We start from the raw sequence: 27004 nt of genomic DNA on the forward strand, positions 1-27004 counted from the left end.
TTAGAGGAACTTGAGTCAAATATGAAAACTTTCATGGTTTCCACTTCTTTGTTAGTAACTTCTCTCCTGGATTCAAATTGAACATCTGAAGACGTTCATTTAACCCAAACAAAGTGGAACTTTATCTAACTTTATATTATAGACACACGGCAAGTTATGCAATAGTCTAATGAGATCAAATCTAAACTAACTTGGAGGATAAAATACAGTTTGTATGAGAACATCCCAGTGAGGTAGGAGATAAATGTGTAAACTGCCCTGTTATCAGGCTATCATCTGGTAAATAGGACAATTAACCCCTTTGTTTTACAACCATTCAGTCTCATGACCCTCGACTTGCGAATGTAAATACAGAGAATGTGTGTCCGTACTCTACAATGGATTAAGATCAGTGTGCATTGCACTGGTCATCAGCAACATTATTCAGGATGTTTGTTTAGGACAAGTAATTATGGAAATAGCTTCTGACTATTTTGGTATCCAATTGAGCAAATCTTTTTCTATGATACTTGAAGTGTAAAGGTGAACTCCTTCACATCTTCAAGGCCATAAGCCAACCCATAAACCAGCCCATAAGCCCGTAATCCTAAATGGTGTGTTATTTGGAATAAAAACAACCTGTTTTGGTCTTCCAGTGTCAGGATCCTATCCACTATTGTAACGTAAAAACGTACCAAGCGATAAAGCACAGTATTAAACTTAAGAAACAAGTTTGTTGAGATTGGTTTTGAATTATTATTACAATCCTGAATATGAGCACAATGGACAATGCTGAGAATAACATACTTCTGTAAACATGTCTACATGTCAAAAATGCAGTGAAATACAGTTAGTCAGTAACGTCTGTCCTATGTTCACAAGTAGTTTGGAAACATACTATTTAGGTGAACTGTCACAAAACAAATCAACCAAGACAGAGAAGGTATTTCGGACAACTTTATTTGTAAATCACTTTTCAAATCTGTTTGACAAAAGGCTTTACACTTACCAACAAAGCTAACAGACTAAAACCAAGTGATAATGAAGTCCTCTTGTGTGGATCCTGCTGTGTTTCTTCAAATCACTCTTGTTAGAGAAGGCTTTATCACAGCATTCACAGAAGTGGGGCTTTTCCCCAGTGTGGATCCTGCAGTGAATGTTGAGAGTACCAGACAACTTTATTGGTTTATCACTTTTCATGTACTTTGTATGTAGAAAGAACAGCAGAAAGTTCATAGAACAACAGGACTTCAATAAAGTCTGAGTAAATATAGACATATTCAACATAATCAGTTAGTATTGTTTGAAATATATTCAGTATGGTCTGAAAAACCCTAGCAAATGATCACTTGGTGAGAGACACAGTAACCCTCTACATCAGAACCACCAAGTCATATTTGACTGTAGATCTGGTGTTACTGCATGTGCTGTTCCGGTAGGTCAGTAGTTCTTCCAGCTGTGGGTCATACAGAAGTTCTCTCAGGTGGTGACTGCTGGGACAGCTTGGCCCTAGACATCACTGCTTTGGGGTTTTCTATTGTGGATACGCAGATGACTCTTCAGATTGCCATTTGTTTTACCTGAGTAGTCACAGTGTCGGCAGTTGTAGGGATTCTCTCCTGCTAAATGACTAAATGTGGTCACAGCTGTAGGGCTTTTCTCCTATGTGGATCCTGCTGTGTTTCTTCAACCCACCTGAGGTAGAGAAGACTTCATCACAGTATTCACAGTTGTGGGGCTACTCTCCTGTGTGGATCCTGCGGTGAATGTTAAGATTACCAGCCAAGCTAAAGGTTTTACCACAGAAGTCACAGCTGAAGGTCTTCTATCCAGTGTGGGTTCTGCTGTGTTTCTTCAAAGCACTTGAGGTAGAGAAGGCTTTATCACAGCATTCACAGTTGTAGGGCTTCTCTCCAGTGTGGATCATGCAGTGAATGTTGAGAGTACCAGCCCGGCTAAAGGTTTTACCACAGAGGTCACAGCTGTAGGGCTTCTCTTCATTGTGGATCCTGCGGTGATTGTTGAGAGTACCAGCCATGCTAAAGGTTTTATCACAGAGGTCACAGCTGTAGGGCTTCTCTCCCGTGTGAATCCTGCAGTGATTGTTTAGAGTATCAACCCGGCTAAAGGTTTTGCCACAGAGTTCACAGCTGTAGGGCTTTTCCCCAGTGTGGATCCTGCAGTGAATGTTGAGATTTCCAGCACGGCTAAAGGTTTTACCACAGAAGTCGCAGTTGTAGGGCTTCTCTCCAGTGTGGATCCTGCGGTGAACAGTGAAATGGCAAGCCTGGCTAAAGCTTTTACCACAGAGGTCACAGCTGTAGGGTTTCTCATCAGTGTGGATCCTGCGGTGACCTCTTAAGTTGCCAGCCTGGCTAAAGGTTTTACCACAGAGGTCACAGCTGTAGTGCTTCTCTCCAGTGTGGATCATCATGTGGGTCTTGAGGCTACTGGATGAGGAAAGGCTCTTCCCACAGGTGTCACAGTGATGTGTCTCCATAACTCTGGTCTCTTTTTGTTCTCTGTCTAGTCTCTCTGGATCCTGTCTTGGATCTAGTCTCTAGAAGCTTATTTCTGCTGTGGTCACTGCTCTTTCTGGTTGATCCTCTCTCTGGGAACTGCTGTCTCTGGTTCAGTCTCTATCTGTAGTCTCTCTGGTTGAGTCTCTCTGGAGCTATATGATGTCTTCTTAGTCAAGTCTCCGCCCACAATCAAGTATGGTTGGCCAATGGGGGATCTGGAGGAAACAGCTCCATGTTAATGAGAACTCAGTTGTTGTTTCTAGTTTGGCTTCCGGACAACCGAAGTTCTGAGGCACCGTGTTTTCATCTTTCAGTCAAACACTGGCTGTTCGGATTCGTACCTGGTGAATTAAGAAATGTGTAGTTAGTCCCAGAGTTGCTACTAGATGGCATGGTAAAGTCGACTTCAATTGAGCAAGTGAAAAACCAGGACTGTAATTGGACTTGGCAGCTCCTGCACAGTTCCTAGTGAGTTAGTAAAAGTGGGCAACTCGACACAATTAGCGCATTTTGCTTACCCATACTGTAAGTTTAAAAAATGGATTTCATATTTTACTTCAAATTTAGAACAATTTAGAATTATAAGTATGTGTTTTAAATGTAATAAGAAGTTGATCTAGGTTTATATTATAGACACACAGCAGGTTATGCAGTAGTCTAATGAGATCAAATCTAAACTAACTTAGAGGCTAAAATACAGTTTGTATGAGAAGACTCCAGTGAGGTAGGAAGGAAATGTGTAAACTGCCCTGTTATCAGGCTATCATCTAGTAAATAGCACAATTAACCCCTTTGTTGTAGAACCATTCAGTCTCATGACCCTTGACTTGCAAATGTAAATTCAGAGAATGTGTGTCCGTACTCTACAATGGATGAAGATCAGTGTGCATTGGACTGGTCATCAGCAACATTATTCAGGATGTTTGTATAGGACAAGTAATTATTGAAATAGCTTCTGACTATTTTGATATCCAATCAAGCAAATAGATTTCTATGATACTTGAAGTGTATAGGTGAATTCCTTCACATCTACAAGCCCATCTAAGTAAGCCTAAATGGTGTTTTATTGTTAATAAAAACAAACATGTTTTGGCCTTCCAATGTTAGGATCATATCCACCATTGTAACATAAATGTACAAAGTGATAAAGCACAGTATTAAACTTAAGAAACAAGTTTGTTGAGATACGATTTGAATTATTAGTAAAAACCATGAATATTACGCATACTCCTGAGCACAATGGAGATCCAATGCTGAGAATAACATACTTCTGTACACATGTCAAAAAGGCAGAGAAATACAGTTTGTCAGTAACTTCTGTACTATGTTCACAAGTAGTTTGGAAACACATTTCACCCAATGTAGGTGAACTGTCACACAACAAATCAACCAAGATGGAAAAGGTATTTCAGACAACTTTATTTGTATATCACTTTTCAAATCAGTTTTACAAAAGGCTTTACATTTACCAACAAAGCTAAAAGACTGAAACCAAGTGATAATGAAGTATCGACATGAAGCAATGAATATTCATTTAGCAGACACTTTTATCCAAATCAACAACTAGAGGACAACAGGTCTTCAATATAGTCAGGGTAAATATAGACAGATTCAACATAATCGCTCAGTGTTGCCTGAAATATATTCTGCATGGTCTGAAAAACCCTAACAAATGATCACTTGGTGAGAGACAGAGTAACCCTCTACATCAGAACCACCAAGTCTAATATAACAGGAAATGCTAATACTGTACATTTTCATGGTGCGTTACTTCATGTGCTGTCCCAGTAGGTGTAGGCCAGTAGTTCTTCCAGCTGTGGGTCATACAGAAGTTCTCTCAAGTGGTGACTGCTGGGACAGCTTGGCCCCAGACATCACTGCTTTGGGTTTTTTCTATTGTGGATACGCAGGTGACTCTTCAGATTGCCATTTGTTTTACATGGACAGTCACAGTGTGGGCAGCTGTAGGGCTTCACTCCTGTGTGGATCCTGCTGTGTTTCTTCAACGCACCTGAGGTAGAGAAGACTTCATCACAGTATTCACAGTTGTGGGGCTACTCTCCTGTGTGGATCCTGCGGTGAATTTTAAGATTACCAGCCAAGCTAAAGGTTTTACCACAGAAGTCACAGCTGAAGGGCTTCTCTCCAGTGTGGGTTCTGCTGTGTTTCTTCAAAGCACTTGAGGTAGAGAAGGCTTTATCACAGCATTCACAGTTGTAGGGCTTCTCTCCCGTGTGAATCCTGCAGTGATTGTTTAGAGTATCAACCCGGCTAAAGGTTTTGCCACAGAGTTCACAGCTGTAGGGCTTTTCCCCAGTGTGGATCCTGCAGTGAATGTTGAGATTTCCAGCACGGCTAAAGGTTTTACCACAGAAGTCGCAGTTGTAGGGCTTCTCTCCAGTGTGGATCCTGCGGTGAACAGTGAAATGGCAAGCCTGGCTAAAGCTTTTACCACAGAGGTCACAGCTGTAGGGTTTCTCATCAGTGTGGATCCTGCGGTGACCTCTTAAGTTGCCAGCCTGGCTAAAGGTTTTACCACAGAGGTCACAGCTGTAGTGCTTCTCTCCAGTGTGGATCATCATGTGGGTCTTGAGGCTACTGGATGAGGAAAGGCTCTTCCCACAGGTGTCACAGTGATGTGTCTCCATAACTCTGGTCTCTTTTTGTTCTCTGTCTAGTCTCTCTGGATCCTGTCTTGGATCTAGTCTCTAGAAGCTTATTTCTGCTGTGGTCACTGCTCTTTCTGGTTGATCCTCTCTCTGGGAACTGCTGTCTCTGGTTCAGTCTCTCTCTGTAGTCTCTCTGGTTGAGTCTCTCTGGAGCTATATGATGTCTTCTTAGTCAAGTCTCCGCCCACAATCAAGTATGGTTGGCCAATGGGGGATCTGGAGGAAACAGCTCCATGTTAATGAGAACTCAGTTGTTGTTTCTAGTTTGGCTTCCGGACAACCGAAGTTCTGAGGCACCGTGTTTTCATCTTTCAGTCAAACACTGGCTGTTCGGATTCGTACCTGGTGAATTAAGAAATGTGTAGTTAGTCCCAGAGTTGCTACTAGATGGCATGGTAAAGTCGACTTCAATTGAGCAAGTGAAAAACCAGGACTGTAATTGGACTTGGCAGCTCCTGCACAGTTCCTAGTGAGTTAGTAAAAGTGGGCAACTCGACACAATTAGCGCATTTTGCTTACCCATACTGTAAGTTTAAAAAATGGATTTCATATTTTACTTCAAATTTAGAACAATTTAGAATTATAAGTATGTGTTTTAAATGTAATAAGAAGTTGATCTAGGTTTATATTATAGACACACAGCAGGTTATGCAGTAGTCTAATGAGATCAAATCTAAACTAACTTAGAGGCTAAAATACAGTTTGTATGAGAAGACTCCAGTGAGGTAGGAAGGAAATGTGTAAACTGCCCTGTTATCAGGCTATCATCTAGTAAATAGCACAATTAACCCCTTTGTTGTAGAACCATTCAGTCTCATGACCCTTGACTTGCAAATGTAAATTCAGAGAATGTGTGTCCGTACTCTACAATGGATGAAGATCAGTGTGCATTGGACTGGTCATCAGCAACATTATTCAGGATGTTTGTATAGGACAAGTAATTATTGAAATAGCTTCTGACTATTTTGATATCCAATCAAGCAAATAGATTTCTATGATACTTGAAGTGTATAGGTGAATTCCTTCACATCTACAAGCCCATCTAAGTAAGCCTAAATGGTGTTTTATTGTTAATAAAAACAAACATGTTTTGGCCTTCCAATGTTAGGATCATATCCACCATTGTAACATAAATGTACAAAGTGATAAAGCACAGTATTAAACTTAAGAAACAAGTTTGTTGAGATACGATTTGAATTATTAGTAAAAACCATGAATATTACGCATACTCCTGAGCACAATGGAGATCCAATGCTGAGAATAACATACTTCTGTACACATGTCAAAAAGGCAGAGAAATACAGTTTGTCAGTAACTTCTGTACTATGTTCACAAGTAGTTTGGAAACACATTTCACCCAATGTAGGTGAACTGTCACACAACAAATCAACCAAGATGGAAAAGGTATTTCAGACAACTTTATTTGTATATCACTTTTCAAATCAGTTTTACAAAAGGCTTTACATTTACCAACAAAGCTAAAAGACTGAAACCAAGTGATAATGAAGTATCGACATGAAGCAATGAATATTCATTTAGCAGACACTTTTATCCAAATCAACAACTAGAGGACAACAGGTCTTCAATATAGTCAGGGTAAATATAGACAGATTCAACATAATCGCTCAGTGTTGCCTGAAATATATTCTGCATGGTCTGAAAAACCCTAACAAATGATCACTTGGTGAGAGACAGAGTAACCCTCTACATCAGAACCACCAAGTCTAATATAACAGGAAATGCTAATACTGTACATTTTCATGGTGCGTTACTTCATGTGCTGTCCCAGTAGGTGTAGGCCAGTAGTTCTTCCAGCTGTGGGTCATACAGAAGTTCTCTCAAGTGGTGACTGCTGGGACAGCTTGGCCCCAGACATCACTGCTTTGGGTTTTTTCTATTGTGGATACGCAGGTGACTCTTCAGATTGCCATTTGTTTTACATGGACAGTCACAGTGTGGGCAGCTGTAGGGCTTCACTCCTGTGTGGATCCTGCTGTGTTTCTTCAACGCACCTGAGGTAGAGAAGACTTCATCACAGTATTCACAGTTGTGGGGCTACTCTCCTGTGTGGATCCTGCGGTGAATTTTAAGATTACCAGCCAAGCTAAAGGTTTTACCACAGAAGTCACAGCTGAAGGGCTTCTCTCCAGTGTGGGTTCTGCTGTGTTTCTTCAAAGCACTTGAGGTAGAGAAGGCTTTATCACAGCATTCACAGTTGTAGGGCTTCTCTCCCGTGTGAATCCTGCAGTGATTGTTTAGAGTATCAACCCGGCTAAAGGTTTTGCCACAGAGTTCACAGCTGTAGGGCTTTTCCCCAGTGTGGATCCTGCAGTGAATGTTGAGATTTCCAGCACGGCTAAAGGTTTTACCACAGAAGTCGCAGTTGTAGGGCTTCTCTCCAGTGTGGATCCTGCGGTGAACAGTGAAATGGCAAGCCTGGCTAAAGCTTTTACCACAGAGGTCACAGCTGTAGGGTTTCTCATCAGTGTGGATCCTGCGGTGACCTCTTAAGTTGCCAGCCTGGCTAAAGGTTTTACCACAGAGGTCACAGCTGTAGTGCTTCTCTCCAGTGTGGATCATCATGTGGGTCTTGAGGCTACTGGATGAGGAAAGGCTCTTCCCACAGGTGTCACAGTGATGTGTCTCCATAACTCTGGTCTCTTTTTGTTCTCTGTCTAGTCTCTCTGGATCCTGTCTTGGATCTAGTCTCTAGAAGCTTATTTCTGCTGTGGTCACTGCTCTTTCTGGTTGATCCTCTCTCTGGGAACTGCTGTCTCTGGTTCAGTCTCTATCTGTAGTCTCTCTGGTTGAGTCTCTCTGGAGCTATATGATGTCTTCTTAGTCAAGTCTCCGCCCACAATCAAGTATGGTTGGCCAATGGGGGATCTGGAGGAAACAGCTCCATGTTAATGAGAACTCAGTTGTTGTTTCTAGTTTGGCTTCCGGACAACCGAAGTTCTGAGGCACCGTGTTTTCATCTTTCAGTCAAACACTGGCTGTTCGGATTCGTACCTGGTGAATTAAGAAATGTGTAGTTAGTCCCAGAGTTGCTACTAGATGGCATGGTAAAGTCGACTTCAATTGAGCAAGTGAAAAACCAGGACTGTAATTGGACTTGGCAGCTCCTGCACAGTTCCTAGTGAGTTAGTAAAAGTGGGCAACTCGACACAATTAGCGCATTTTGCTTACCCATACTGTAAGTTTAAAAAATGGATTTCATATTTTACTTCAAATTTAGAACAATTTAGAATTATAAGTATGTGTTTTAAATGTAATAAGAAGTTGATCTAGGTTTATATTATAGACACACAGCAGGTTATGCAGTAGTCTAATGAGATCAAATCTAAACTAACTTAGAGGCTAAAATACAGTTTGTATGAGAAGACTCCAGTGAGGTAGGAAGGAAATGTGTAAACTGCCCTGTTATCAGGCTATCATCTAGTAAATAGCACAATTAACCCCTTTGTTGTAGAACCATTCAGTCTCATGACCCTTGACTTGCAAATGTAAATTCAGAGAATGTGTGTCCGTACTCTACAATGGATGAAGATCAGTGTGCATTGGACTGGTCATCAGCAACATTATTCAGGATGTTTGTATAGGACAAGTAATTATTGAAATAGCTTCTGACTATTTTGATATCCAATCAAGCAAATAGATTTCTATGATACTTGAAGTGTATAGGTGAATTCCTTCACATCTACAAGCCCATCTAAGTAAGCCTAAATGGTGTTTTATTGTTAATAAAAACAAACATGTTTTGGCCTTCCAATGTTAGGATCATATCCACCATTGTAACATAAATGTACAAAGTGATAAAGCACAGTATTAAACTTAAGAAACAAGTTTGTTGAGATACGATTTGAATTATTAGTAAAAACCATGAATATTACGCATACTCCTGAGCACAATGGAGATCCAATGCTGAGAATAACATACTTCTGTACACATGTCAAAAAGGCAGAGAAATACAGTTTGTCAGTAACTTCTGTACTATGTTCACAAGTAGTTTGGAAACACATTTCACCCAATGTAGGTGAACTGTCACACAACAAATCAACCAAGATGGAAAAGGTATTTCAGACAACTTTATTTGTATATCACTTTTCAAATCAGTTTTACAAAAGGCTTTACATTTACCAACAAAGCTAAAAGACTGAAACCAAGTGATAATGAAGTATCGACATGAAGCAATGAATATTCATTTAGCAGACACTTTTATCCAAATCAACAACTAGAGGACAACAGGTCTTCAATATAGTCAGGGTAAATATAGACAGATTCAACATAATCGCTCAGTGTTGCCTGAAATATATTCTGCATGGTCTGAAAAACCCTAACAAATGATCACTTGGTGAGAGACAGAGTAACCCTCTACATCAGAACCACCAAGTCTAATATAACAGGAAATGCTAATACTGTACATTTTCATGGTGCGTTACTTCATGTGCTGTCCCAGTAGGTGTAGGCCAGTAGTTCTTCCAGCTGTGGGTCATACAGAAGTTCTCTCAAGTGGTGACTGCTGGGACAGCTTGGCCCCAGACATCACTGCTTTGGGTTTTTTCTATTGTGGATACGCAGGTGACTCTTCAGATTGCCATTTGTTTTACATGGACAGTCACAGTGTGGGCAGCTGTAGGGCTTCACTCCTGTGTGGATCCTGCTGTGTTTCTTCAACGCACCTGAGGTAGAGAAGACTTCATCACAGTATTCACAGTTGTGGGGCTACTCTCCTGTGTGGATCCTGCGGTGAATTTTAAGATTACCAGCCAAGCTAAAGGTTTTACCACAGAAGTCACAGCTGAAGGGCTTCTCTCCAGTGTGGGTTCTGCTGTGTTTCTTCAAAGCACTTGAGGTAGAGAAGGCTTTATCACAGCATTCACAGTTGTAGGGCTTCTCTCCAGTGTGGATCATGCAGTGAATGTTGAGAGTACCAGCCCGGCTAAAGGTTTTACCACAGAGGTCACAGCTGTAGGGCTTCTCTTCATTGTGGATCCTGCGGTGATTGTTGAGAGTACCAGCCATGCTAAAGGTTTTATCACAGAGGTCACAGCTGTAGGGCTTCTCTCCCGTGTGGATCCTGCAGTGATTGTTTAGAGTATCAACCCGGCTAAAGGTTTTGCCACAGAGTTCACAGCTGTAGGGCTTTTCCCCAGTGTGGATCCTGCAGTGAATGTTGAGATTTCCAGCACGGCTAAAGGTTTTACCACAGAAGTCGCAGTTGTAGGGCTTCTCTCCAGTGTGGATCCTGCGGTGAACAGTGAAATGGCAAGCCTGGCTAAAGCTTTTACCACAGAGGTCACAGCTGTAGGGTTTCTCATCAGTGTGGATCCTGCGGTGACCTCTTAAGTTGCCAGCCTGGCTAAAGGTTTTACCACAGAGGTCACAGCTGTAGGGCTTCTCTCCAGTGTGGATCATCATGTGGGTCTTGAGGCTACTGGATGAGGAAAGGCTCTTCCCACAGGTGTCACAGTGATGTGTCTCCATAACTCTGGTCTCTCTTTGTTCTCTGTCTAGTCTCTCTGGATCCTGTCTTGGATCTAGTCTCTAGAAGCTTATTTCTGCTGTGGTCACTGCTCTTTCTGGTTGATCCTCTCTCTGGGAACTGCTGTCTCTGGTTCAGTCTCTCTCTGTAGTCTCTCTGGTTGAGTCTCTCTGGAGCTATATGATGTCTTCTTAGTCAAGTCTCCGCCCACAATCAAGTATGGTTGGCCAATGGGGGATCTGGAGGAAACAAACAGCTCCATGTTAATGAGAACTCAGATTTTACATATAAAGGAAATCTTTTGTCTGTCATAATGTCCACTCTGCATATGTAATGGAGATCATTTAATGAGAGGTGTATGTTTCTCAGGTTTATTTTGTCTGGACAAACATGTAACACTGTGATAAAAACCTTATCTCTGGCATACAACACCTCCTTCTAATAATTAGATTTTCTTCAAAATAATAATATAGAATTAGTTACTACACAAGCATTTCATGCAAATTAATAATACTCTTTGCATTTGTTAGATTTGGGATTGGAATTGCAAAATTGTAAATAATTCAGTAATAATATTCTCTATTGCATGTGTCTCATTTTCTATTTAAAAACTTAGAATTACAACCTAGAAAATAATTTACCAGTGGTTTTTGTGCACTCAACTTATATTGACGCCACAGCATGCGCTTTTCTTATGTGTGTGTCTAATATGGCAGCCAGCCATAGACAGTTGATTAAGGTGACATTTTGTATTCTTAGAGGAACTTGACTCAAATGTGAAAACTTTCATGGTTTCCACTTCTTTGTTAGTAACTTCTCTCCTGGATTCAAATTGAACCTCTGAAGACGTTCATTTAACCCAAACAAAGTGGAACTTTATCTAACTTTATATTATAGACACACAGCAGGCTATGCAATAGTCTAATGAGATCAAATCTAAACTAACTTGGAGGATAAAATACAGTTTGTATGAGAACATCCCAGTGAGGTAGGAGATAAATGTGTAAACTGCCCTGTTATCAGGCTATCATCTGGTAAATAGGACAATTAACCCCTTTGTTTTACAACCATTCAGTCTCATGACCCTCGACTTGCGAATGTAAATACAGAGAATGTGTGTCCGTACTCTACAATGGATTAAGATCAGTGTGCATTGCACTGGTCATCAGCAACATTATTCAGGATGTTTGTTTAGGACAAGTAATTATGGAAATAGCTTCTGACTATTTTGGTATCCAATTGAGCAAATCTTTTTCTATGATACTTGAAGTGTAAAGGTGAACTCCTTCACATCTTCAAGGCCATAAGCCAACCCATAAACCAGCCCATAAGCCCGTAATCCTAAATGGTGTGTTATTTGGAATAAAAACAACCTGTTTTGGTCTTCCAGTGTCAGGATCCTATCCACTATTGTAACGTAAAAACGTACCAAGCGATAAAGCACAGTATTAAACTTAAGAAACAAGTTTGTTGAGATTGGTTTTGAATTATTATTACAATCCTGAATATGAGCACAATGGACAATGCTGAGAATAACATACTTCTGTAAACATGTCTACATGTCAAAAATGCAGTGAAATACAGTTAGTCAGTAACGTCTGTCCTATGTTCACAAGTAGTTTGGAAACATACTATTTAGGTGAACTGTCACAAAACAAATCAACCAAGACAGAGAAGGTATTTCGGACAACTTTATTTGTAAATCACTTTTCAAATCTGTTTGACAAAAGGCTTTACACTTACCAACAAAGCTAACAGACTAAAACCAAGTGATAATGAAGTCCTCTTGTGTGGATCCTGCTGTGTTTCTTCAAATCACTCTTGTTAGAGAAGGCTTTATCACAGCATTCACAGAAGTGGGGCTTTTCCCCAGTGTGGATCCTGCAGTGAATGTTGAGAGTACCAGACAACTTTATTGGTTTATCACTTTTCATGTACTTTGTATGTAGAAAGAACAGCAGAAAGTTCATAGAACAACAGGACTTCAATAAAGTCTGAGTAAATATAGACATATTCAACATAATCAGTTAGTATTGTTTGAAATATATTCAGTATGGTCTGAAAAACCCTAGCAAATGATCACTTGGTGAGAGACACAGTAACCCTCTACATCAGAACCACCAAGTCATATTTGACTGTAGATCTGGTGTTACTGCATGTGCTGTTCCGGTAGGTCAGTAGTTCTTCCAGCTGTGGGTCATACAGAAGTTCTCTCAGGTGGTGACTGCTGGGACAGCTTGGCCCTAGACATCACTGCTTTGGGGTTTTCTATTGTGGATACGCAGATGACTCTTCAGATTGCCATTTGTTTTACCTGAGTAGTCACAGTGTCGGCAGTTGTAGGGATTCTCTCCTGCTAAATGACTAAATGTGGTCACAGCTGTAGGGCTTTTCTCCTATGTGGATCCTGCTGTGTTTCTTCAACCCACCTGAGGTAGAGAAGACTTCATCACAGTATTCACAGTTGTGGGGCTACTCTCCTGTGTGGATCCTGCGGTGAATGTTAAGATTACCAGCCAAGCTAAAGGTTTTACCACAGAAGTCACAGCTGAAGGTCTTCTATCCAGTGTGGGTTCTGCTGTGTTTCTTCAAAGCACTTGAGGTAGAGAAGGCTTTATCACAGCATTCACAGTTGTAGGGCTTCTCTCCAGTGTGGATCATGCAGTGAATGTTGAGAGTACCAGCCCGGCTAAAGGTTTTACCACAGAGGTCACAGCTGTAGGGCTTCTCTTCATTGTGGATCCTGCGGTGATTGTTGAGAGTACCAGCCATGCTAAAGGTTTTATCACAGAGGTCACAGCTGTAGGGCTTCTCTCCCGTGTGGATCCTGCAGTGATTGTTGAGATTTCCAGCACGGCTAAAGGTTTTACCACAGAAGTCGCAGTTGTAGGGCTTCTCTCCAGTGTGGATCCTGCGGTGAACAGTGAAATGGCAAGCCTGGCTAAAGCTTTTACCACAGAGGTCACAGCTGTAGGGTTTCTCATCAGTGTGGATCCTGCGGTGACCTCTTAAGTTGCCAGCCTGGCTAAAGGTTTTACCACAGAGGTCACAGCTGTAGGGCTTCTCTCCAGTGTGGATCATCATGTGGGTCTTGAGGCTACTGGATGAGGAAAGGCTCTTCCCACAGGTGTCACAGTGATGTGTCTCCATAACTCTGGTCTCTCTTTGTTCTCTGTCTAGTCTCTCTGGATCCTGTCTTGGATCTAGTCTCTAGAAGCTTATTTCTGCTGTGGTCACTGCTCTTTCTGGTTGATCCTCTCTCTGGGAACTGCTGTCTCTGGTTCAGTCTCTCTCTGTAGTCTCTCTGGTTGAGTCTCTCTGGAGCTATATGATGTCTTCTTAGTCAAGTCTCCGCCCACAATCAAGTATGGTTGGCCAATGGGGGATCTGGAGGAAACAAACAGCTCCATGTTAATGAGAACTCAGATTTTACATATAAAGGAAATCTTTTGTCTGTCATAATGTCCACTCTGCATATGTAATGGAGATCATTTAATGAGAGGTGTATGTTTCTCAGGTTTATTTTGTCTGGACAAACATGTAACACTGTGATAAAAACCTTATCTCTGGCATACAACACCTCCTTCTAATAATTAGATTTTCTTCAAAATAATAATATAGAATTAGTTACTACACAAGCATTTCATGCAAATTAATAATACTCTTTGCATTTGTTAGATTTGGGATTGGAATTGCAAAATTGTAAATAATTCAGTAATAATATTCTCTATTGCATGTGTCTCATTTTCTATTTAAAAACTTAGAATTACAACCTAGAAAATAATTTACCAGTGGTTTTTGTGCACTCAACTTATATTGACGCCACAGCATGCGCTTTTCTTATGTGTGTGTCTAATATGGCAGCCAGCCATAGACAGTTGATTAAGGTGACATTTTGTATTCTTAGAGGAACTTGACTCAAATGTGAAAACTTTCATGGTTTCCACTTCTTTGTTAGTAACTTCTCTCCTGGATTCAAATTGAACCTCTGAAGACGTTCATTTAACCCAAACAAAGTGGAACTTTATCTAACTTTATATTATAGACACACAGCAGGCTATGCAATAGTCTAATGAGATCAAATCTAAACTAACTTGGAGGATAAAATACAGTTTGTATGAGAACATCCCAGTGAGGTAGGAGATAAATGTGTAAACTGCCCTGTTATCAGGCTATCATCTGGTAAATAGGACAATTAACCCCTTTGTTTTACAACCATTCAGTCTCATGACCCTCGACTTGCGAATGTAAATACAGAGAATGTGTGTCCGTACTCTACAATGGATTAAGATCAGTGTGCATTGCACTGGTCATCAGCAACATTATTCAGGATGTTTGTTTAGGACAAGTAATTATGGAAATAGCTTCTGACTATTTTGGTATCCAATTGAGCAAATCTTTTTCTATGATACTTGAAGTGTAAAGGTGAACTCCTTCACATCTTCAAGGCCATAAGCCAACCCATAAACCAGCCCATAAGCCCGTAATCCTAAATGGTGTGTTATTTGGAATAAAAACAACCTGTTTTGGTCTTCCAGTGTCAGGATCCTATCCACTATTGTAACGTAAAAACGTACCAAGCGATAAAGCACAGTATTAAACTTAAGAAACAAGTTTGTTGAGATTGGTTTTGAATTATTATTACAATCCTGAATATGAGCACAATGGACAATGCTGAGAATAACATACTTCTGTAAACATGTCTACATGTCAAAAATGCAGTGAAATACAGTTAGTCAGTAACGTCTGTCCTATGTTCACAAGTAGTTTGGAAACATACTATTTAGGTGAACTGTCACAAAACAAATCAACCAAGACAGAGAAGGTATTTCGGACAACTTTATTTGTAAATCACTTTTCAAATCTGTTTGACAAAAGGCTTTACACTTACCAACAAAGCTAACAGACTAAAACCAAGTGATAATGAAGTCCTCTTGTGTGGATCCTGCTGTGTTTCTTCAAATCACTCTTGTTAGAGAAGGCTTTATCACAGCATTCACAGAAGTGGGGCTTTTCCCCAGTGTGGATCCTGCAGTGAATGTTGAGAGTACCAGACAACTTTATTGGTTTATCACTTTTCATGTACTTTGTATGTAGAAAGAACAGCAGAAAGTTCATAGAACAACAGGACTTCAATAAAGTCTGAGTAAATATAGACATATTCAACATAATCAGTTAGTATTGTTTGAAATATATTCAGTATGGTCTGAAAAACCCTAGCAAATGATCACTTGGTGAGAGACACAGTAACCCTCTACATCAGAACCACCAAGTCATATTTGACTGTAGATCTGGTGTTACTGCATGTGCTGTTCCGGTAGGTCAGTAGTTCTTCCAGCTGTGGGTCATACAGAAGTTCTCTCAGGTGGTGACTGCTGGGACAGCTTGGCCCTAGACATCACTGCTTTGGGGTTTTCTATTGTGGATACGCAGATGACTCTTCAGATTGCCATTTGTTTTACCTGAGTAGTCACAGTGTCGGCAGTTGTAGGGATTCTCTCCTGCTAAATGACTAAATGTGGTCACAGCTGTAGGGCTTTTCTCCTATGTGGATCCTGCTGTGTTTCTTCAACCCACCTGAGGTAGAGAAGACTTCATCACAGTATTCACAGTTGTGGGGCTACTCTCCTGTGTGGATCCTGCGGTGAATGTTAAGATTACCAGCCAAGCTAAAGGTTTTACCACAGAAGTCACAGCTGAAGGTCTTCTATCCAGTGTGGGTTCTGCTGTGTTTCTTCAAAGCACTTGAGGTAGAGAAGGCTTTATCACAGCATTCACAGTTGTAGGGCTTCTCTCCAGTGTGGATCATGCAGTGAATGTTGAGAGTACCAGCCCGGCTAAAGGTTTTACCACAGAGGTCACAGCTGTAGGGCTTCTCTTCATTGTGGATCCTGCGGTGATTGTTGAGAGTACCAGCCATGCTAAAGGTTTTATCACAGAGGTCACAGCTGTAGGGCTTCTCTCCCGTGTGGATCCTGCAGTGATTGTTGAGATTTCCAGCACGGCTAAAGGTTTTACCACAGAAGTCGCAGTTGTAGGGCTTCTCTCCAGTGTGGATCCTGCGGTGAACAGTGAAATGGCAAGCCTGGCTAAAGCTTTTACCACAGAGGTCACAGCTGTAGGGTTTCTCATCAGTGTGGATCCTGCGGTGACCTCTTAAGTTGCCAGCCTGGCTAAAGGTTTTACCACAGAGGTCACAGCTGTAGGGCTTCTCTCCAGTGTGGATCATCATGTGGGTCTTGAGGCTACTGGATGAGGAAAGGCTCTTCCCACAGGTGTCACAGTGATGTGTCTCCATAACTCTGGTCTCTCTTTGTTCTCTGTCTAGTCTCTCTGGATCCTGTCTTGGATCTAGTCTCTAGAAGCTTATTTCTGCTGTGGTCACTGCTCTTTCTGGTTGATCCTCTCTCTGGGAACTGCTGTCTCTGGTTCAGTCTCTCTCTGTAGTCTCTCTGGTTGAGTCTCTCTGGAGCTATATGATGTCTTCTTAGTCAAGTCTCCGCCCACAATCAAGTATGGTTGGCCAATGGGGGATCTGGAGGAAACAAACAGCTCCATGTTAATGAGAACTCAGATTTTACATATAAAGGAAATCTTTTGTCTGTCATAATGTCCACTCTGCATATGTAATGGAGATCATTTAATGAGAGGTGTATGTTTCTCAGGTTTATTTTGTCTGGACAAACATGTAACACTGTGATAAAAACCTTATCTCTGGCATACAACACCTCCTTCTAATAATTAGATTTTCTTCAAAATAATAATATAGAATTAGTTACTACACAAGCATTTCATGCAAATTAATAATACTCTTTGCATTTGTTAGATTTGGGATTGGAATTGCAAAATTGTAAATAATTCAGTAATAATATTCTCTATTGCATGTGTCTCATTTTCTATTTAAAAACTTAGAATTACAACCTAGAAAATAATTTACCAGTGGTTTTTGTGCACTCAACTTATATTGACGCCACAGCATGCGCTTTTCTTATGTGTGTGTCTAATATGGCAGCCAGCCATAGACAGTTGATTAAGGTGACATTTTGTATTCTTAGAGGAACTTGACTCAAATGTGAAAACTTTCATGGTTTCCACTTCTTTGTTAGTAACTTCTCTCCTGGATTCAAATTGAACCTCTGAAGACGTTCATTTAACCCAAACAAAGTGGAACTTTATCTAACTTTATATTATAGACACACAGCAGGCTATGCAATAGTCTAATGAGATCAAATCTAAACTAACTTGGAGGATAAAATACAGTTTGTATGAGAACATCCCAGTGAGGTAGGAGATAAATGTGTAAACTGCCCTGTTATCAGGCTATCATCTGGTAAATAGGACAATTAACCCCTTTGTTTTACAACCATTCAGTCTCATGACCCTCGACTTGCGAATGTAAATACAGAGAATGTGTGTCCGTACTCTACAATGGATTAAGATCAGTGTGCATTGCACTGGTCATCAGCAACATTATTCAGGATGTTTGTTTAGGACAAGTAATTATGGAAATAGCTTCTGACTATTTTGGTATCCAATTGAGCAAATCTTTTTCTATGATACTTGAAGTGTAAAGGTGAACTCCTTCACATCTTCAAGGCCATAAGCCAACCCATAAACCAGCCCATAAGCCCGTAATCCTAAATGGTGTGTTATTTGGAATAAAAACAACCTGTTTTGGTCTTCCAGTGTCAGGATCCTATCCACTATTGTAACGTAAAAACGTACCAAGCGATAAAGCACAGTATTAAACTTAAGAAACAAGTTTGTTGAGATTGGTTTTGAATTATTATTACAATCCTGAATATGAGCACAATGGACAATGCTGAGAATAACATACTTCTGTAAACATGTCTACATGTCAAAAATGCAGTGAAATACAGTTAGTCAGTAACGTCTGTCCTATGTTCACAAGTAGTTTGGAAACATACTATTTAGGTGAACTGTCACAAAACAAATCAACCAAGACAGAGAAGGTATTTCGGACAACTTTATTTGTAAATCACTTTTCAAATCTGTTTGACAAAAGGCTTTACACTTACCAACAAAGCTAACAGACTAAAACCAAGTGATAATGAAGTCCTCTTGTGTGGATCCTGCTGTGTTTCTTCAAATCACTCTTGTTAGAGAAGGCTTTATCACAGCATTCACAGAAGTGGGGCTTTTCCCCAGTGTGGATCCTGCAGTGAATGTTGAGAGTATCAGCCCGGTTAAAGGTTTTCCCACAGAAGTTACATCTGTAGGGCCTCTCTCCTGTGTGGATCCTGCTGTGTTTCTTCAAATCACCCTTGTTAGAGAAGGCTTTATCACAGCATTCACAGGTGTGAGGCTTTTCCCCAGTGTGGATCCTGCAGTGAATGTTGAGATTTCCAGCACGGCTAAAGGTTTTACCACAGAAGTCGCAGTTGTAGGGCTTCTCTCCAGTGTGGATCCTGCGGTGAACAGTGAAATGGCAAGCCTGGCTAAAGCTTTTACCACAGAGGTCACAGCTGTAGGGTTTCTCATCAGTGTGGATCCTGCGGTGACCTCTTAAGTTGCCAGCCTGGCTAAAGGTTTTACCACAGAGGTCACAGCTGTAGGGCTTCTCTCCAGTGTGGATCATCATGTGGGTCTTGAGGCTACTGGATGAGGAAAGGCTCTTCCCACAGGTGTCACAGTGATGTGTCTCCATAACTCTGGTCTCTCTTTGTTCTCTGTCTAGTCTCTCTGGATCCTGTCTTGGATCTAGTCTCTAGAAGCTTATTTCTGCTGTGGTCACTGCTCTTTCTGGTTGATCCTCTCTCTGGGAACTGCTGTCTCTGGTTCAGTCTCTCTCTGTAGTCTCTCTGGTTGAGTCTCTCTGGAGCTATATGATGTCTTCTTAGTCAAGTCTCCGCCCACAATCAAGTATGGTTGGCCAATGGGGGATCTGGAGGAAACAAACAGCTCCATGTTAATGAGAACTCAGATTTTACATATAAAGGAAATCTTTTGTCTGTCATAATGTCCACTCTGCATATGTAATGGAGATCATTTAATGAGAGGTGTATGTTTCTCAGGTTTATTTTGTCTGGACAAACATGTAACACTGTGATAAAAACCTTATCTCTGGCATACAACACCTCCTTCTAATAATTAGATTTTCTTCAAAATAATAATATAGAATTAGTTACTACACAAGCATTTCATGCAAATTAATAATACTCTTTGCATTTGTTAGATTTGGGATTGGAATTGCAAAATTGTAAATAATTCAGTAATAATATTCTCTATTGCATGTGTCTCATTTTCTATTTAAAAACTTAGAATTACAACCTAGAAAATAATTTACCAGTGGTTTTTGTGCACTCAACTTATATTGACGCCACAGCATGCGCTTTTCTTATGTGTGTGTCTAATATGGCAGCCAGCCATAGACAGTTGATTAAGGTGACATTTTGTATTCTTAGAGGAACTTGACTCAAATGTGAAAACTTTCATGGTTTCCACTTCTTTGTTAGTAACTTCTCTCCTGGATTCAAATTGAACCTCTGAAGACGTTCATTTAACCCAAACAAAGTGGAACTTTATCTAACTTTATATTATAGACACACAGCAGGCTATGCAATAGTCTAATGAGATCAAATCTAAACTAACTTGGAGGATAAAATACAGTTTGTATGAGAACATCCCAGTGAGGTAGGAGATAAATGTGTAAACTGCCCTGTTATCAGGCTATCATCTGGTAAATAGGACAATTAACCCCTTTGTTTTACAACCATTCAGTCTCATGACCCTCGACTTGCGAATGTAAATACAGAGAATGTGTGTCCGTACTCTACAATGGATTAAGATCAGTGTGCATTGCACTGGTCATCAGCAACATTATTCAGGATGTTTGTTTAGGACAAGTAATTATGGAAATAGCTTCTGACTATTTTGGTATCCAATTGAGCAAATCTTTTTCTATGATACTTGAAGTGTAAAGGTGAACTCCTTCACATCTTCAAGGCCATAAGCCAACCCATAAACCAGCCCATAAGCCCGTAATCCTAAATGGTGTGTTATTTGGAATAAAAACAACCTGTTTTGGTCTTCCAGTGTCAGGATCCTATCCACTATTGTAACGTAAAAACGTACCAAGCGATAAAGCACAGTATTAAACTTAAGAAACAAGTTTGTTGAGATTGGTTTTGAATTATTATTACAATCCTGAATATGAGCACAATGGACAATGCTGAGAATAACATACTTCTGTAAACATGTCTACATGTCAAAAATGCAGTGAAATACAGTTAGTCAGTAACGTCTGTCCTATGTTCACAAGTAGTTTGGAAACATACTATTTAGGTGAACTGTCACAAAACAAATCAACCAAGACAGAGAAGGTATTTCGGACAACTTTATTTGTAAATCACTTTTCAAATCTGTTTGACAAAAGGCTTTACACTTACCAACAAAGCTAACAGACTAAAACCAAGTGATAATGAAGTCCTCTTGTGTGGATCCTGCTGTGTTTCTTCAAATCACTCTTGTTAGAGAAGGCTTTATCACAGCATTCACAGGTGTGAGGCTTTTCCCCAGTGTGGATCCTGCAGTGAATGTTGAGATTTCCAGCACGGCTAAAGCTTTTACCACAGAGGTCACAGCTGTAGGGTTTCTCATCAGTGTGGATCCTGCGGTGACCTCTTAAGTTGCCAGCCTGGCTAAAGGTTTTACCACAGAGGTCACAGCTGTAGGGCTTCTCTCCAGTGTGGATCATCATGTGGGTCTTGAGGCTACTGGATGAGGAAAGGCTCTTCCCACAGGTGTCACAGCGATGTGTCTCCATAACTCTGGTCTCTCTTTGTTCTCTGTCTAGTCTCTCTGGATCCTGTCTTGGATCTAGTCTCTAGAAGCTTATTTCTGCTGTGGTTACTGCTCTTTCTGGTTGATCCTCTCTCTGGGAACTGCTGTCTCTGGTTCAGTCTCTCTCTGTAGTCTCTCTGGTTGAGTCTCTCTGGAGCTATATGATGTCTTCTTAGTCAAGTCTCCGCCCACAATCAAGTATGGTTGGCCAATGGGGGATCTGGAGGAAACAAACAGCTCCATGTTAATGAGAACTCAGATTTTACATATAAAGGAAATCTTTTGTCTGTCATAATGTCCACTCTGCATATGTAATGGAGATCATTTAATGAGAGGTGTATGTTTCTCAGGTTTATTTTGTCTGGAGAAACATGTAACACTGTGATAAAAACCTTATCTCTGGCATACAACACCTCCTTCTAATAATTAGATTTTCTTCAAAATAATAATATAGAATTAGTTACTACACAAGCATTTCATGCACATTAATAATACTCTTTGCATTTGTTAGATTTGGGATTGGAATTGCAAAATTTTAAATAATTCAGTAATAATATTCTCTATTGCATGTGTCTCATTTTCTATTTAAAAACTTAGAATTACAACCTAGAAAATAATTTACCAGTGGTTTTTGTGCACTCAACTTATATTGACGCCACAGCAGTTGCTTTTCTTATGTGTGTGTCTAATATGGCAGCCAGCCATAGACAGTTGATTAAGGTGACATTTTGTATTCTTAGAGGAACTTGACTCAAATATGAAAACTTTCATAGTTTCCACTTCTTTGTGAGTAATTTCTCTCCCGGATGCAAATTGAACATCTGAAGACGTTCATTTAACCCAAACAAAGTGGAACTTTATCTAAGTTATATCATAGACACACAGTGGGATTATGCAATAGTCTAATGAGATCAAATCTAAACTAACTTGGAGGGTAAAATACAGTTTGTAAGAGAACATCCCAGTGAGGTAGGAGATACATGTGTAAACTGCCCTGTTATCAGGCTATCATCTGGTAAATATGACAATTAACCCCTTTGTTTTACAACCATTCAGTCTCATGGCCCTTGACTTGCAAATGTAAATACAGAGAATGTGTGTCTGTACTCTACAATGGATGAAGATCAGTGTGCATTGGACTGGTCATCAGCAACATTATTCAGGATGTTTGTTTAGGACAAGTAATTATTGAAATAGTTTCTGACTATTTTGGTATCCAATCGAGAAAATCGATTTCTGTGATACTTGAAGTGTATAGTTGAATTCCTTCATATCTACAAGCCCATCTAAGTAAGCCTAAATGGTGTGTTATTGTTAATGAAAACAACCTTTTTTGGCCTTCCAATGTTAGGATCATATCCACCATTGTAACATAAATGTACAAAGTGATAAAGCACAGTATTAAACTTAAGAAACAAGTTTGTTGAGATACGATTTGAATTATTAGTATAAACCATGAATATTACGCATACTCCTGAGCACAATGGACATCCAATGCTGAGAATAACATACTTCTGTACACATGTCAAAAAGGCAGAGAAATACAGTTTGTCAGTAACTTCTGTACTATGTTCACAAGTAGTTTGGAAACACATTTCACCCAATGTAGGTGAACTGTCACAAAACAAATCAACCAAGATGGAAAAGGTTTTTTCAGACAACTTTATTTGTATATCACTTTTCAAATCAGTTTTACAAAGGCTTTACATTTACCAACAAAGCTAAAAGACTGAAACCAAGTGATAATGAAGTATCGACATGAAGCAATGAATATTCATTTAGCAGACACTTTTATCCAAATCAACATCTAGAGGACAACAGGTCTTCAATATAGTCAGGCTAAATATAGACAGATTCAACATAATTGCTCAGTATTGCCTGAAATATATTCTGCATGGTCTGAAAAACCCTAGCAAATGATCACTTGGTGAGAGACAGAGTAACCCTCTACATCAGAACCACCAAGTCTAATATAACAGGAAATGCTAATACTGTACATTTTCATGGTGCGTTACTTCATGTGCTATCCCAGTAGGTGTAGGCCAGTAGTTCTTCCAGCTGTGGGTCATACAGAAGTTCTCTCAAATGGTGACTGCTGGGACAGCTTGGCCCCAGACATCACTGCTTTGGGTTTTTTCTATTGTGGATACGCAGGTGACTCTTCAGATTGCCATTTGTTTTACATGGACAGTCACAGTGTGGGCAGCTGTAGGGCTTCACTCCTGTGTGGATCCTGCTGTGTTTCTTCAACGCACCTGAGGTAGAGAAGACTTCATCACAGTATTCACAGTTGTGGGGCTACTCTCCTGTGTGGATCCTGCGGTGAATGTTAAGATTACCAGCCAAGCTAAAGGTTTTACCACAGAAGTCACAGCTGAAGGGCTTCTCTCCAGTGTGGGTTCTGCTGTGTTTCTTCAAAGCACTTGAGGTAGAGAAGGCTTTATCACAGCATTCACAGTTGTAGGGCTTCTCTCCAGTGTGGATCATGCAGTGAATGTTGAGAGTACCAGCCCGGCTAAAGGTTTTACCACAGAGGTCACAGCTGTAGGGGTTCTCTTCATTGTAGATCCTGCGGTGATTGTTGAGAGTACCAGCCATGCTAAAGGTTTTATCACAGAGGTCACAGCTGTAGGGCTTCTCTCCCGTGTGGATCCTGCAGTGATTGTTTAGAGTATCAACCCGGCTAAAGGTTTTGCCACAGAGTTCACAGCTGTAGGGCTTTTCCCCAGTGTGGATCCTGCAGTGAATGTTGAGATTTCCAGCACGGCTAAAGGTTCTACCACAGAGATCACAGCTGTAGGGCTTCTCTCCAGTGTGGATCCTGCGGTGACCTCTTAAGCTTACTTCATGGCTAAATGTTTTACCACAGAGTTCACAGCTGTAGGGCTTCTCTCCAGTGTGGATCCTGCGGTGACGTCTTAAGCTGCCAGCATGGCTAAAGGTTTTACTACAGAGGTCACAGCTGTAGAGTGTCTCTCTAGTGTGGATCCTGTGGTGACCTCTTAAGCTGCCAGCATGGCTAAAGGTTTTATCACAGAGGTCACAGCTGTAGGGCTTCTCTCCAGTGTGGATCCTGCAGTGAATGTTGAGAGTACTAGCCTGGCTAAAGGTTTTACCACATAGGTCACAACTGTAGGGCTTCTCTCCAGTGTGGATCCTGCAGTGAACGTTGAGAGTACTAGCCTGGCTAAAGGCTTTACCACAGAGGTCACAGCTGTAGGGCTTCTCTCCAGTGTGGATCATCATGTGCCTCTTGAGGCTACTGGATGAGGAAATGCTCTTCCCACAGGTGTCACAGGGATGTGTCTCCATAACTCTGGTCTCTCTTTGTTCTCTGTCTGGTCTCTCTAGATCCTGTCTTGTATCTCGTCTCTAGAACCTTGTTTCTCTGTGGGTACTTCTCTTTCTTGTTGACCCTCTCTTTGGGAGCTGTTGTCTCTGGTTGAGTCTCTCTGTAGTCTCTCTGGTTGAGTCTCTCTGGAGCTATATGACGTCTTCTCTGTCTAGTCTCCACCCACAATCAAGTATGGTTGGCCAGTGGGGGATCTGGAGAAAACAGCTCAATGTTAATGAGAACTCAGATTTTACATATAAAGGAAATCTTTTGTCTATCATAATGCCCACTTTGCATATGTAATGGTGAGAGTTAGTGGAGTTAGAGATTTGGTGAGAGGTGTATGTTTCTCAGGTTTATTTTGTCTGCAGAAACATGTAACACTGCTAAAAACTTAATCTCGGGCATACAACTCCTCCTTATAGTAATGTGATTTTCTTCAAAATAATCATTTAGGATTAGTTACTACACTATAAGCTAGGATCATATCCACAATTGTAATGTAAATGTAAAAGCGATAAAGCACAGTATTAAACTTAAGAAACAAGTTTGTTGACATACAATTTGAATTATTATTATAATCCTGAATATTACGCATACTCCTGAGCACAATGGACATCCAATGCTGAGAATAACATACTGCTGCAAACGTCAAACATGCAGTGAAATACAGTTTGTCAGTAACTTCTGTACTATGTTCACAAGTAGTTTGGAAACACACTTCACCCAATGTAGGTGAACTGTCACAAAACAAATCAACCAAGACAGAGAAGGTATTCCAGACAACTTTATTTGTATATCACTTTTCAAATCAGTTTTACAAAAGGCTTTACATTTACCAACAAAGCTAAAAGACTGAAACCAAGTGATAATGAAGTATCGACATAAAGCAATGAATATTCATTTAGCAGACACTTTTATCCAAATCAACAACTAGAGGACAACAGGTCTTCAATATAGTCAGGCTAAATATAGACAGATTCAACATAATTGCTCAGTATTGCCTGAAATATATTCTGCATGGTCTGAAAAACCCTAGCAAATGATCACTTGGTGAGAGACAGAGTAACCCTCTACATCAGAACCACCAAGTCTAATATAACAGGAAATGCTAATACTGTACATTTTCATGGTGCGTTACTTCATGTGCTGTCCCAGTAGGTGTAGGCCAGTAGTTCTTCCAGCTGTGGGTCATACAGAAGTTCTCTCAAGTGGTGACTGCTGGGACAGCTTGGCCCCAGACATCACTGCTTTGGGTTTTTTCTATTGTGGATACGCAGGTGACTCTTCAGATTGCCATTTGTTTTACATGGACAGTCACAGTGTGGGCAGCTGTAGGGTTTCACTCCTGTGTGGATCCTGCTGTGTTTCTTCAACGCACCTGAGGTAGAGAAGACTTCATCACAGTATTCACAGTTGTGGGGCTACTCTCCTGTGTGGATCCTGCGGTGAATGTTAAGATTACCAGCCAAGCTAAAGGTTTTACCACAGAAGTCACAGCTGAAGGGCTTCTCTCCAGTGTGGGTTCTGCTGTGTTTCTTCAAAGCACTTGAGGTAGAGAAGGCTTTATCACAGCATTCACAGTTGTAGGGCTTCTCTCCAGTGTGGATCATGCAGTGAATGTTGAGAGTACCAGCCCGGCTAAAGGTTTTACCACAGAGGTCACAGCTGTAGGGCTTCTCTTCATTGTAGATCCTGCGGTGATTGTTGAGAGTACCAGCCATGCTAAAGGTTTTATCACAGAGGTCACAGCTGTAGGGCTTTTCCCCAGTGTGGATCCTGCAGTGAATGTTGAGATTTCCAGCACGGCTAAAGGTTTTACCACAGAAGTCGCAGTTGTAGGGCTTCTCTCCAGTGTGGATCCTGCGGTGAACAGTGAAATGGCAAGCCTGGCTAAAGCTTTTACCACAGAGGTCACAGCTGTAGGGCTTCTCTCCAGTGTGGATCCTGCGGTGACCTCTTAAGTTGCCAGCCTGGCTAAAGGTTTTACCACAGAGGTCACAGCTGTAGGGCTTCTCTCCAGTGTGGATCATCATGTGGGTCTTGAGGCTACTGGATGAGGAAAGGCTCTTCCCACAGGTGTCACAGTGATGTGTCTCCATAACTCTGGTCTCTCTTTGTTCTCTGTCTAGTCTCTCTGGATCCTGTCTTGGATCTAGTCTCTAGAAGCTTATTTCTGCTGTGGTCACTGCTCTTTACATTTACATTTATT

At 40.8% G+C, this 27004-nt stretch overlaps 1 pseudogene; it reads right to left on the reverse strand.

Moving 5' to 3' along the window:
• Positions 1 to 1609: 1609 nt before the first annotated feature.
• On the reverse strand, positions 1610 to 26879 carry LOC136947649 (zinc finger protein 208-like; annotated as a pseudogene).
• Positions 26880 to 27004: the final 125 nt, after the last annotated feature.

The sequence above is a fragment of the Osmerus mordax genome, chromosome 8, assembly GCF_038355195.1.
Source record: "Osmerus mordax isolate fOsmMor3 chromosome 8, fOsmMor3.pri, whole genome shotgun sequence".
NCBI classification, from domain to species: domain Eukaryota; kingdom Metazoa; phylum Chordata; class Actinopteri; order Osmeriformes; family Osmeridae; genus Osmerus; species Osmerus mordax.